Source organism: Jaculus jaculus, chromosome 19 (genome assembly GCF_020740685.1).
Source record: "Jaculus jaculus isolate mJacJac1 chromosome 19, mJacJac1.mat.Y.cur, whole genome shotgun sequence".
NCBI classification, from domain to species: Eukaryota; Metazoa; Chordata; class Mammalia; order Rodentia; family Dipodidae; genus Jaculus; species Jaculus jaculus.
This window is the reverse complement of record NC_059120.1, coordinates 39,685,127-39,696,049: the sequence shown is the minus strand read 5'-3', so window position 1 is coordinate 39,696,049 and position 10,923 is coordinate 39,685,127. Positions and strand designations below refer to the sequence as shown.

Here is a 10,923-nt window from a genome sequence, read left to right as displayed (position 1 = left end):
CTTTCTTCTTGTGTGCTAAGATCTTCCCATTTCATCTGCCTGCTCCTCAGTCGGCCAGCTTTGGTCCCCGCCCCCCAGGCATCTCATTAGTCCAATTAGTAGATGGTTGATGTCATTGTAAGGCCTCAGGATCAGGGTCCCTTGAGGATAAGCATTATTCTGGGGAATTGAGATGTTTGAGGCAGTCACAGGGCCATCCTCATTTCTATAGGGCTGTGGGACAAGAAACCAGAGTTGGCACCAGATGGACCTCCCTGGGCCCAGGTCTCTTGGGACACCATCAGGATAATCAATGTCAACTTCATTAGGCAGAGTGGAAGTCTGTCCATTAGGCAGAACACAAGGGGCCCACTTCGGGTTCACGAAAGCTCTGGCCTGGAGCTAATGACCAGCCTTAGGCCTCTGGCCTTTTCCCAGGCTGTAGCTTCCAGCTTCCTTGGGAATGCGCGCGCACACACACACACAGACACACACACACACACAGACACACACACACACGCATGCAGGCACGCCTGCAAGTGCCCTTGGTTTTCTGCCAACTAAAGGGTTTGTGGGTATGTTTCCAACTCGGAAGGCACGCACCAGTTCCCCTGCTGATTTCTGAGAGTAACCGAACCCTGGGGTTCCCAAGAGCCCATGAACTATCACACCCAGAGTGAGAGCTCCTTTCCTTTTCAAATGCAACTGGCTGCAGGTTAGCTCAGAAGCTCGAGCAGCCCAGGGCTCGGCTGGTTGCCTGGGTACAGGATGGAGGTCAGCATCTCCAGTCTTGACTGCCCACACCTTCCGAGCATGCGCGTGGAGTTTATGCCGGAGGTGCGGGGTAGAGTAGGGACAGGGCTTGATGGGAAGGCAGTCCAGTAGTTTTCAAACCAGTTAAATCACTCACATCACTTCAGGCATGAAGTTGAGGAAAGAGGAGTTGGGCCGGGTGTGGTGGCGCATGCCTTTAATCCCAGCACTCAGGAGGCAGAGACAGGAGGATCGCCGTGAGTTCCAGGCCACCCTGAGACTCCACAGTGAATTCTAGGTCAGCCTGGACTAGAGTGAGACCCTCCCTCGAAAAACCAAAAAAAAAAAGAGGAGTTGGTGGCACACTCATCCAGCTGATACCTTGTTTCTACCTGAGCTGTGGCTGGCCTCAAGCCAAAACAATGTGCAGGAAGAATGCCGTGTTTTCTTTCAGCGTTTGCTGTCTATTTCCTCACAATTACAAAAAGCACATATGGTATGTATGATATATTTTAGTATAGATCTCAAGGTGTGGCTTTTTCTTTTTTCTTTCTTTCTTTATTTTCTTTTTCTTTTTCTTTTTTTTGGCTTTTCTAGGTAGGGTTTCACTCTAGCCCAGGCTGACCTGGAATTCACTATGGAGTCTCAGGGTGGCCTTGAACTCACAGTGATCCTCCTACCTCTGCCTCCCGAGTGCTGGGATTGAAGGTGTGTGCCACCATGCCCAGCTATTTTCTTTCTTTCTTTGTTTAAAGATTCCATAAATTTGAAATTCTCTTGCCCCATTCTTGGGGATGCATCACTACCCTCCTTGCAAGTTCAGTTTTCTTTTTTGTTTTGTTTTTCAATATAGAGTCTCACTTTAGCCCAGGCTGACCTGGAATTCACTAAATAGTCTCACGGTGGCCTCGAACTCCTGGCGATGATCCTCCTATTTCTGCCTCCTGAGGGCTGGGACTAAAGGTGAGCACCACCATGCCCGGCAGAAATACGGGATCCTTACTTCATTGCTGGAGAAAATGTCTCTCTGCAACCATTAACTTGCTAACTCAACTCAGAGAGGCTTCATGAGCCCCTCCTCCCTAGCTACTATGATCTGTCTGTAAGTCCTCAGGGAGAGGTGGGACCCAGAATTTTAGTATTGTCTTTAAATATATTTATAGGAGGGAGAGAATGTGAGAATGAGTATGGACACACCAGGACCCTTTTCCCACTGTAAATGAACTCAAGATGCATGTACCTACTTTGTGCATCTGACTTCATGTGGGTACTGGGGAATTGAAACCAGGCTGGCAGGCTTTGCAAGCAAGTACCTTTAAACACTATGTCATCATCCCAGTTCCCTTTTAGTATTTTTTATTTCATTTTATTAAATTTACTTATTTTGGTTTTTCAAGGTAGGGTTTTGCTCTAGCCCAGCCCAGGTAACGTCAAACTCATGACATGCATCACCGCACACAGCTTTTAATTTGTTGTTTTATCATATATATATATATATTTTTGTTGTTGTTTGTTTGTTTGTTTGTTTGCTTTTGTTTTTCAAGGTAGGCTCTCACTCTGGTCCAGGCTGACCTGGAATTAACTCTGTAGTCTCAGGATGGCCTTGAACTCACGGCGATCCTCCTACCTCTGCCTCCCGAGTGCTGGGATTAAAGGTGTGTGCCACCACGTCCGGCTTATTATTATATTTTTATTTCAGGCAGCAAGAGATAGAATGATGTGCCAGGGCCTCCAGCCACTGCAAACAAACTCCAGACACATGTGCCACTGTGTGCATCTGGCTTACATGGGTCCTTAGGAATCAAATCTTGTTCCTTTGGCTTTGTAGGCAAGCACCTTAACTGCTATGCCATCTCTCCTACCCGTTTTTTATCCGCCCCCCCTCATAGGGTCTTCCTCTGGCCCAGTCTGACCTGGAATTCACTATGGATTCTCAGGGTGGCCTCGAATTCACGGTGATCCTCGTCCCTCAGCCTCCCAAGTGCAGGGATTAAAGGTGTGTGCCACCACACCCAGTTTTTGTTTGTTTTTAATGTTATTTTTTGGTTGTTTTGTTTTTCTCAAAAGGCCTCTCTCTGTAGCTCAGGCTGGCCTGCAACTCACTACATTAGCCTCTGACCTGCAGTAATCCTCCTATCTATATTTCCTGAGCTCTGCAATTACAGGTATGAACGTGTGATGGAGAGATGGTTTAGCAGGTAAGGCATTTGCCTGCAAAGCCAAAGGACCTGGGTTCACTTTCCCAGGACCCATGTAAGCCAGATGCACAAGGTGGCCCATGTATCTGGAGTTTGTTTGCAGTGGCTGAAGGCCCTGGTCCGCCCATTCTCTCTCTCTGTCTGCCTCTCTCTCTCTCAAATAATAAATAAATAAATAAATATAAAATAAAGATATGAAGCACAGCACCCAGCTTGTTTTAAAATATTTTTATTTATTTGAGACAGAGACAGATTCTGGACGTGGTGATGCACACCTTTAATCCCGACACTCAGAGGCAGAGGTAGGAGGATTGCTGTGAGTTCAAGGCCACCCTGAGATTCATAGTGAATTCCAGGTCAGCTTGGGCTACAGAGTGAGACCCTGCCTCAACAAAACAAAAAAAGAAAGAAAGAGAGAGAGAGAGAGAGAGAGAGAGAGAGAGAGAGAGGGAAGGAGGGAGGGAGAGGGAGGGAGGGAGAGAATGGGCATTCTAGGGTCTCACTGTTTTGTGCATGTGGCTTTATGTGGGTACTGCGCACTCAAACCCAGGCCATCAGACTTTAGAAGTAAGCACCTTTAGCCGCTGAGCCATGAGTCCAGTTCCTTAGCTTTAATATATATTTTATTTATGTGAGAGGAAGAGGGAGGGAGAGAGAGAGACAGACAGAGAAAGAGAGAGAACACCGGGGCTTCCAGGCACGTAAATAAACTCCAGATGCATGCACCACCTTGTGCATATGGTTTACATGGGTACTGGGGAATTGAACCTGGGTCCTTTGGCTTTGCAGGTAAGCACCTTAAGCACTAAGCCATTAGTGCTAGGTGTGGTGGTACACGCCTTTAATTCCAGCACTTGGGAAGCAGAGGTAGGAGGATTGGCATGAGTTCGAGGCCACCCTGGGACTACATAGTGAATTTCAGGTCAGCCTGGACTAAAGTGAGACCCTACCTCAAAAAGACAAAACACCGCAGAAGAGGACAGAGGCCGAGGGAGACGGACACATGCTCGGGGTTTGGCAGGCCGGGAAGGGGAGCCACGTGGTTGAGGTGATCAGGAACTGTGCAACTCATATCTGTTTGGCAAACCTGGTGCCCTGCCACGCTGGCTGCAGGTTTGTGTGTCTTCGGATACCACCTGCCAAGGCTTTCCACCCAACTTGCACCAAGGCCTCCCCCACTGTGGAGAATTTCATCATAAAGAATCAATGGCTCCTGTCACCCAGCAGGGCATATGCCACCAAGACGAGAATTGGGATCCATCGTGGGAAAACCACCCAAGACCTGAAAGAAGCAGCATTTAAAAGTTCTCAGATGGGAAGGTGGTTTGTGGCTGGAGGGGCTGCTCTTGGTCTTGGAGCATGGTGCTTCAATGGCTTGGGACTGTCTGATGATATTGGAGCTACTGAAAAGGCTGTAACTTGGCCTCAGTATGTGAAGGATAGAATTCATTCTACCTATATGGACTCAGCAGGAAGTATTGGATTAACAGCGTTGTCTGCCTTGGCAGTAAGTGGAGCTCCTGGTCTCATGAACTTCATGATGAGAGGCTCTTGGGTAACAACTGGTGCAACTTTTGTGGCTGTGATTGGAGCTGGATTGCTGGTACACCCGTTACCACATGAGCCTAGCCTGGGCCCGAAGCATCTTGCTTGGATGTTGCATTCTGGTGTGATGGGGGCAGTGGTAGCTCCCTGACGGCCATAGGAGGGCCTCTGCTCATCAGAGCTGCGCAGTGTGCTGCTCCATGTGCGCACCCAGTGGGAAGTTTCTGAACACGGGGGCACCTCTCCGAGTGGGGCTGGGTGTCGTCTTTGTGTCCTCATTGGGATCTATGTTCCTTCCACCTTCCACAGTGGCTGGTGCCCCTCTGCACTCAGCGGCAGCGTATGGTGGGCTAGTTCTTTCCAGTGTGTTCCTTCTGTATGACGCTCAGAAAGTGATCAGACGTGCAGAAACAACAACAGTGTTTGGAGCTCACAAACGTGATCCTGTCAACTCGATGTTGGGAATCTACGTGGATACAGTAACCATATTTATTTATTTTTATTTATTTGAGAGCGACAGAGAGAAAGAGGCAGAGAGAGAGAGACAGAATGGGCGCACCAGGGCCCCCAGCCACTGCAAACGAACTCCAGACACGTGTGCCTCCTTGTGCATCTGGCTAACATGGGACCTGGGGAACCGAGCCTCGAACCGGGGTCCTTAGGCTTCACAGGCAAGCGCTTAACCGCTAAGCCATCTCTCCAGCCCCATTAACTATATTTATGTGAGTCGCAACTATGCTAGCAACCGGAAACCACAGACAGAAATGAAAGGACAAGTTATGGACAACTGTCTGCTGCATCCAGTGCCTTGTTTAGTAAAGGCAAATAATCAATAGACTCTGCATGAGCAGCTTTAGTCAAGGTTTAGAAGAGAAGAACCTGTCTTCATGTTGAAAATGTTCAAGCAGTATGACCTCACCGCTTTCTTCCTTTTTCTGGAGAATAAGTTCAGTAGTTCTCTCCCAAGTGAGCGCGTAAATTTGTAACTGTCGTGTTTTAGTAAAAAAAAGCTCTAATGGATGTGAAAGCTAAGATTTGCATATGAGAATTTAAGTATTTTTAATTTACATTAGTAACTGCATCTGTCTATTTTGAGGCAGGGAGAGTGTTGTAAGGGGTTTGGGATATAGCGCTGATCATGCTGAGCCAGGAGACACGGATGCAGGAGCTCTTCCTGTCTGGTCTCCACATGTCCTTCCATTGTCAGGACAGTTCAGAATGTTCATACTGGGCTGGAGAGATGGATTAGCGGTTAAGCGCTTGCCTGTGAAGCCTAAGGACCCCGGTTCGAGGCTCAATTCCCCAAGACCCACGTTAGCCATATGCACAAGGGTACTCACGCATCTGGAGTTCGTTTGCAGTGGCTGGAGGCCCTGGTGAGCCCATTCTCTCTCTCTCTCTCTCTCTCTCTGCCTCTTTCTCTGTCTGTTGCTCTCAAGTAAATAAATAATAAACAAAAAAAATTAAAAAAAAGAATGTTCATAGTGAGAGATCCCTGAGGGAATTACATATTTGTGGGTTTTACTTTTAAGTCTCCTGTAAGCAAAGTCTCTTTATTTTCAAGATAAGATACTTGAAAGCATGAGGTTGCTTCTTTTCAAGTACATAGATAATATATTTGTTGAAGCTTATTGCATATGTTTTGGGTATCGCATCTCTGAGCTTTTAACAGCCTTGTCATAAAAGTGGGTTTGTGGTGCACTCTGAGGTGGGCAGAGTAGTTTTTTTTTTTCTCTAAAGCTGTGATCTTTGCGCATTCCCTCTCAGACCAAACATAAAAAAGCAAAGTAAAACTGGTTGTCTTGTGTCTGAGTAGAGGGTGTAATGAGGAACTGCTTCATGACTGTGACTTGGAACACTCTCCCTCCATATGTTACTGCTTTTCTTGTGACATTTTTACATTTTTTTTGATACAGAAGTTATTTTTGGAAGTCTTCAATAAATGGAAAGCCTGTATGATATTTATTCTAGTAATCCAGAAATAACTATTTTAACCATTTCAAAGTCCACAGAATGCTTATTTCTGAAATAAAAGTTCCAGCCAGAAAAAAAGGGGGTATTAGTGGGGCTGGGAAGATACACATATAAAAATTATAGGCTATGAGTCGGGCGTGGTGACGCACGCCTTTAATCCTAGCACTTGGGAGGCAGAGGTAGGAGGATTGCCGTGAATTCGAGGCCACCCTGAGACTACATAGTGAGTTCCAGGTCAGCTTGGGCTAGAGTGAGACCCTACCTCAAAAGAAAAAAGAAATTGTAGGGCTGGAAAGATAGCTTGTCAGTTAAAGGCACTCTTACTTGCAATGCTTGATGGCCTGAGGTTTAATTCCCAAGCTACCCATATAAACTAGACACAAAAAATGATGCAAGGGTCTGGTGTTCATTTACAGTGGCAAGAGGTCCTGGCGCACGCGTGCGCACACACACACACACACGCACACACAAATAAATAAATAAAAAGAGAAAATACTATTAGTTCTTTATAATTTTAGAATGTATGTCCTAAAAGTATATCAATTTCATGACACACTTTCTTAGATTGCTATTTTTTGGAATTACACTGAATTTTTGGATAAAATTTTAACCTACTATAATCAAAGCTGTCATTAAAAAATATATTTATTTGGGGCTGGAGGGATGGCTTAGTGGTAAAGGCGTTTGTCTGCAAAGCCAAAGGACACAGGTTCTTCTATTCCCCAAGACCCATGTTAGCCAGATGCATAAGGGGGCGCATATGTCTAGAGTTCATTTGCAGTGGCTGGAAGCCCTGGTGCACCCATTCTGTCATTCTCTCTCTCCCCCTCTTTTTCTGTCAAATAAATAAATAAATAAAAATATAAATATAAAAAAATTGCAAGCAGAGAGAGATAGAAACGGAGAGAGAGAGTGTGTGTGTGTGTGTGTGTGTGTGAGAAAGAGGCAGATAGAAAATGGGTGCTTCAGGGCCTCTAGCCACTGTGATGAATTCCAGATGCATGTACCTCTGTGCATCTGGCTTTACATGGATACTGGGGAATCAAACTTGGGTCGTTAGGCTTTGCAGGCAAGTGCCTTAACCACTGAACCATCTCTCCAGCCCAATGCCATCATTTTATGTTACTGTCAAATACAACATAGACAAGAAGAAAAAATAGAAATAGACATTTTGATTGTAATGTAAAACCCATGAATTTCTTTTACTTGTAAGGAGATTAATATTTACATATGTTTTTGGCTATCTTTCTTTTTAAAATTTAATTTTATCTTTATTTATTTATCTGAGACAAAGAGGGAGGTGGAAAGAGAGAGAGAAAATGGGCGCACCAGGGCCTCTAGCCACTGCAAACAAACTCCATACGTGTGTGCCTCACCTTGTACATCTGGCTTATGTGGGTACTGAGGAATCAAACCTGGGTCCTTAGGCTTCACATGCAAGCTCCTTAACTACTAAGCCATCTCTCTAGCCCTTGTCTTTCTTTTTTGAGTGCATGTTATTTATTTATTTATGTTTCTTTTCGAAGTACGGTCTCACTTTAGCTCAGGCGGACCTGGAATTCACTGTGTAGTCTCAGAGTGGCCTCGAACTCATAGTGATCCTCCTATCTCTGCCTCCCGAGTGCTGGGATTAAAGGCATGCACCACCACGCCTGGCACATGTTATTTATTTTTATCTCACTGTCTTATAGGAATTTTTTTGCAAATTATGGATATTTCACTGACTACCAATGTTGCAAATGTAATTTTTGTGTGTGGGATGATGTTAAGATTGAATCATGGTCCTTGTTCTACTGTTGAGTTACACTGTCTCCCCACCCCAAGCATTGTTTATTATGTCTTTTTGCGGGGGAGGGTCTCACTCTAGCCCAAGCTAAGCTAGAATTCACTCTTTAGTCTCAGGGTGGCCTTAAACTCACAGTAATCCTCCTACCTCTGCCTCCTGAGTGCCAGGATTAAAGGCGTGTGCCACCATGCCCGGTTTACCCGTTTATTATGTCTTTTGTGAATGATTTTTTTTTTTTTTTTTTGAGGTAGGGTCTCACTGGAGCTCAGGCTGACCTGGAATTCAATATGTAGTTTCATGGTGGCCTTTAACTCATGGTGATCCCCCTACTTCTGCCTCCCAAGTGCTGGGATTAAAGGTGTGCACCACCATGCCTGGCATGAATGATTTTTTAAATTATTATATTACTCATGGTCTCAATATGTAGCCCAGGCTGGCCTTGAACACATGATCTTCCTGATTCAGTATTCTGAGTGCTGGAATCACAGGCTTGCACAACCATGCCTGGTAAAATTTATTTTAATGTAGTCCAATTTTTCATTCTTTATGGGTAACAACTTTTTTGTACCTTAATGCATATTTTTCTGCTTCAACCTGAAAAAAAAAATTATCTTTCTCTTCCAAAAGCTTCTGGTTTTGGTCTTCAATTGATTTATTTGATTTATTTTTTTTTTAAATTTTTTTTGTTGTTATTTTATTTACTTTTTAGAGTGACAGACAGAGAGAAAGAGGCAGAGATAGAGAGAATGGGCACACCAGAGCCTCCAGCCACTGCAAACGAACTCCAGACGCGTGCGGCCCCTTGTGTATCTGGCTAACGTGGGTCCTGGGGAATCGAGCCTTGAACGGGGGTCCTTAGGCTTCACAGGCAAGTGCTTAACCGCTAAGCCATCTCTCCAGCCCTCTTTTTGTTTTTTGTGAGGTAGGGTCTTGCTCTAGCTCAGGCTGACCTGGAATTCACTCTGTAGTCTCAGGGTGGCCTCAAACTCATGATGATCCTCCTACCTCTGCCTCCCTAGTGCACATGCCACCATGCCCAGCTCTTGAATTGATTTTTTTGTATGTGATGTGAGAAAGGATCCTATTTCTCTCCCCCATGGAGGAATATACAAAGACCTCAGCTTCGAGTTGAGTATGGTGGCGCACACCTTTAATCCCAGCACTTGGAAGGCAGAGGTAGGTGGATCACTGTGAGTTTGAGGTCACTCTGAGATTACATAGTGAATTCCAGGTCAGCATGGGCTAGAGTGAGACCCTACCTCAGAAAAACAAAACAAAACAAAAAATCATTATTATAAGAATATCAAGTTTTATCTGACTGATCTACACATTTAATGTAGTCCTAATAAAAATCCCCAAAATAGCCAGGTGTGGAGGCACACACCTTTAATCTCAGCATTTGGGAGGCAGAGAGGTAAGAGGAATACTTGGGAGGAGAGGTAGAATTTCAGGTAGCCTGGGCTAAAGCAAAACCTACTTTGAAAAAAAAAACCTCTAAAAATATATGGCATTACAAGGTAAAAATAACAGCAAAAACACTGGTAGGGTTAAGTTGTAGAATAACTTGTTACACCAGCTTTCAAGATAGAGATATTTGAAGGCTACAATAATTTGAAAATAAAGTACTGCCCCCAGGGAAAGTTAAATTTCCTTTTGGTACATACCAGAGACTTAATCAGATACTTGATTTATGACATAGGTAGAACTTTAGAGCAGTGATGAAAAGGATAGAGTTTTCATCCAATAAAAAAAGCTGAGGTCGCCGGGCGTGGTGGCACACGCCTTTAATCCGAAACTACATAGTGAATTCTAGGTCAGCCTGAGCTACAGTGAGACCCACGCTGGGCTATAATAATGACTTTTTTAAAAAAATGTTTTTATTTATTTGACAGAGAAAGGAGGGGGGAAGAGAGAGAATGGGCGCACCAGGGCATCCAGCGACTGCAAATGAACTCCAGAAGCATGCACCCCCTTGTGCAGCTGGCTAATGTGGGTCCTGGGGAATAGAACCTGGGTCCTTTGGCTTTGTAAGCAAACATCTTAACCACTAAGCCATACCTCCAGTCCCCCCTTTTTTTGAGGTAGGGTTTCACTCTAGCCCAGGCTGACCTGGAATTCACTATGTAGTCTCTGGGTGGCCTCGAACTCATAGTAATCCTCCTACCTCTGCCTCCCGAGTGCTGGGATTAAAGGCATGTGCCACCACGCCTGGCTATTTGTTTGTTTTTGAAATGGGGTCTTATGTTTTCTATGAAGGCCTCAAACTTGCTATGAACATACAGATAACCTTGGATTTCTGATTCTCTTACTTTCACCTCCTGAGTGCTGGGATTATGGTGTGGGCTACCACACCCAGTGCATATGGTGATGGGGACAGAATTCAGGGTTTTATGCATATTGGGTAAGCACTTAATCAACTGAGTCCCTCCACCTTCAATTCAAAGTCTGTGGTGTAGCCTAGGCTGGCCTGGAACTCACCATTCTCTTACCTTGGCATCCCGTGTTCTGGTATTCAGGCATGTATGTGAATCTAATTCTGTATTCTGTTCTGTTTAACAATTTGCCTGTTATTCTAGGACTGGAGGACAGGTTATTGTAATAAGACCAATGAGGGATGAACAAAAGTAGCAATGGAGCCCAGGCATAGTGATACATGCCTGTAATCCTAGCATTTGAGAGGCTGAGGCA

General features: G+C 44.9%; 1 pseudogene; it reads left to right on the top strand.

The window, feature by feature from the left end:
* The first annotated feature begins 3,933 nt into the window (after positions 1 to 3,933).
* On the top strand, positions 3,934 to 4,963 carry LOC123455970 (annotated as a pseudogene).
* Positions 4,964 to 10,923: the final 5,960 nt, after the last annotated feature.